At 57.3% G+C, this 3023-nt stretch overlaps 1 long non-coding RNA gene across 1 annotated transcript; it reads right to left on the bottom strand.

Annotated features, from left to right (window-relative positions):
- Positions 1-532: 532 nt before the first annotated feature.
- LOC148225156 (uncharacterized) lies at positions 533-1787 on the bottom strand. The gene is made up of 2 exons (XR_015799015.1): positions 1481-1787; positions 533-916 (listed from the first exon to the last, which is right to left on the bottom strand). It is a non-coding gene; the product is annotated as an uncharacterized LOC148225156 (long non-coding RNA).
- Between the last annotated feature and the right edge of the window lie 1236 nt (positions 1788-3023).

Here is a 3023-nt window from a genome sequence, read left to right as displayed (position 1 = left end):
GGAAAAAAGAGAAAGGAAAAGCTGCCTGTCCTTTCATCTAGGGCCAAGGCTCAACGTATCGCCCGCATCTCCCCGCCTCTGTCACAGAGAAAAAGACCCCGATGGGGAGGAGCAAGAGCTCTTACCTTAATTATGCTGCTCCTCCGGGGGATGCCGGGTTTGCCTTCTCGTTGTTGACTGCTGGAAAATCCTTTCTCTTTGCTGCTGCTCTCCGGGCTTGCAGGAGGAGCTGATCCCGGCTCCTCACCGGCTCCCGGCTGGGCACAGTCCCCGTTGGAGACCCGGCTGCCCGCACTATCAAAGCGGGATCTCCCGCCGCCGCCTCCTCCTCCTTCCCCATCTCCTGCCTTGAACGCCACCTTGCCTTGGACCGGCCCCGGGGAGGAGGGCAGCCCCCCGCCGCCGGTGCCGCCACCGCTGCCAAACTCCGCCATCAGCCTCCCTGGCTACGGCAGAAGCACCACCGCTGCCCCCCTCCCCTCCTTCCGCTTTCTCTCTTATTTATGTTATAAATGAGACAAAAGTTTCGATATTCAGCAAAACTTAGGTTGTTTTATTTGATATAGACAGAGCAAGCAGCGCGCTGGGCAACGTGAGGGGTCACCGCCCACTCCACGCTCCACCGAACCTTGGTTTGCAGCCTCTTCCTATACTGTGGTTTCTCGTTGTAATCAATAATTTTGAGGGGTTTTTGCTGTCATAATTTTGCCAGGTAAGCAGTGGTGGTCGAATAAACATCCTTACATAAATTTACAAGGCCTCCGGGCGATAATCAGTCACAGATAGCCATCTGGTCCTTGTAGATGACCACTAGAGAAGTTCTGGAAGTCTGCTCCTTCAGATAGGCAGCATTGATCACACAAAGGCAGGAAAGGCTATAGGGAAGTCTGATTTTGCAAGCTGGTAGCCGATACAACTTATTTGGAAAATATAACATAATATAATGTAACATAATACAACATAATATAACATAACAAGGTGATTTGAAACAGAATTATTTGATCATATAATCTCCTTTATTTAGTGTCCATGCTTCACTTCAGAGCTTAGTATTCTGGTTTATACAAACCCCAATGCTTTTGTGATTAACACGAATCTTTTATCAATTATCATATTTACGATCGGGGGATTTTGAGCCAAAGTCTCTCCCCCCCGCGCATATGGCAGCCGAAAAGAGAACTTGCAGAACACGCCCCAAAGCCTCCGGCCCCGGCCCGGGGGAAAGCCCGTCCCACGCACGGCGGGGACGATCCGCCGAAGCCGCTCTCGGGCCACGAGCGGCGGCCAGAAGCGGCGGAACACGAGCAGGGTCGCCGCCCCGCCGGGCAGCCCCCGGGCGCCCTCGGCAACTTTTCTCCGTTCCCGCTGCCTGCCGACATGCAGCCGCCCCGGAGCGCAGACAGCCCGGCCGGGCAGCGGCAGCCCCGGCAGCCCCGGCCGCAGCCGCCCCCCGCCCACACGCTGCGGCCCCGCTACCCACCTCGGCGGCGAGGGGAGCCTCGGCTGCCGCTGCTGCAGGAGCCGCTTTTCCCCCTCTCCCCTCCTCCCCGCTATGGTCGCCGCCTCTGCCCGGAGCCGGATACAGAGAGAAACTGATTCATGTGGCTGCTTCCCTCGCTCTCTGCTGCTGCCGCCGCCTTCCCCGGCCCAACGCTCGGCAGCAGTCCTGGGGGGGAAACGCCGGCAACGCTGAGAGGAGAGGCAGCCCCGGCCGCCCCCGCGAGCAAACTCTCCGGGGAAGGCAGAGCGAGCGATCCGGGCTCGCCCCCCCGCCGCCGCCGGCAGTCACAGGGCCGGCCCCGCGCGGATGGGCGGCCCCGCCGCCAGCACCCCCCTCCGGCAGCTCGGGGGCGCTCCGCCGGAGGGCAGGACCCGCGCCCGCCCCTCCCGCGCCCCGGCTTACCGCGGCGTTCCTCCGCACGCTCCCGCCCCGCGCTCTCGCCCGCGCTCCGGGCTGGCTGGCACAAGGCAACCCGCTCGCCGGCCCCCCGCGCCCCGCCGCATCCTCCGCTCCTCCCGTCGGGGCCCCGGGCCCTTCACCCGCCCTGCCCACCCGAGGGGCGCAGCAAGGGCGGGGGGCGGCGGTGGAGCCGCTGTTCCCGCGCCCTACCGGGAGCCGACAGGCCAATGAGAGCCCAATTAGTCCAATTAGAGCCTTTAATTTAAAAAGGAACGAATGTGATGGAGTGCTGGAATATTAAAAGCTTAACGAAAACTGCAGCTTGATGGTTACCCTCAAGCGTGTCCACAACACAGCGTGCCCGGCCGAAGTGCCCTCACGTACCCCAAAAATTGGTTTAGGTTTGCTATGAGACGAACAGGAGGGACTCGGTGGAAGAGCAGTCTCTTAGAGAGCCACGTATTTATTTTTACCTCTTAACACGGCTGCAAGAGCTTGATATTTCACGATTAAGTTGAATAAAGGGAAATGAAATGCCAGAGTTGAGGCACTTGGCCCTTTGCTTGAAATTCAGAAATTGAGTCAGTTGGGGAGACAATACATTGAGAACACGAGTAAAATTTGAAATTGTAGAAATAAAAGTGCAAAGAGTCACACTGAGCAAAGAGACACCTAAGACGACCCACACCATCTGACCTTCAGCATTCGGCTGAAGTGCTTAATGCAGGAGCTTGACTCAGATTATAGTCGAATGAAAGCGCTACACTTTTAATTTAGGTTCCCCCAGTTGCCCTCAAGAGATCACTGACTGTGCCTGGAACCGCTGGCACAGACATCAGATACCTACCCTAGATAGCTTGAATAAGGCAGCAGAAATATCCCCCTTCAGCATACTGGAGGTGAAAACTCTGGATTGAAGGGTACATTTTCAGCCCTGTCCCCCAGCTCCAGGGCTTTACCATGGACTGCAGAGCAGTGCCATCACACCTTTGTATGAGGGCCTACTGCCCTGAGCTGTCTCCAGCTTCTCCTTCAGAACACCAAGGGACAGCTTACTACTCCAAAACACAGAGCCACAGGGATAATGTCTTCTGTCTGTTTTTACTGTTTAGATCACTTGGCA

This window comes from Sturnus vulgaris, chromosome 1, assembly GCF_052056855.1.
Source record: "Sturnus vulgaris isolate bStuVul1 chromosome 1, bStuVul1.hap1, whole genome shotgun sequence".
Classification (NCBI taxonomy): Eukaryota; Metazoa; Chordata; class Aves; order Passeriformes; family Sturnidae; genus Sturnus; species Sturnus vulgaris.
Note: the sequence above shows the minus strand (reverse complement) of the source record. Positions and strands in the feature narration are given on the sequence as shown.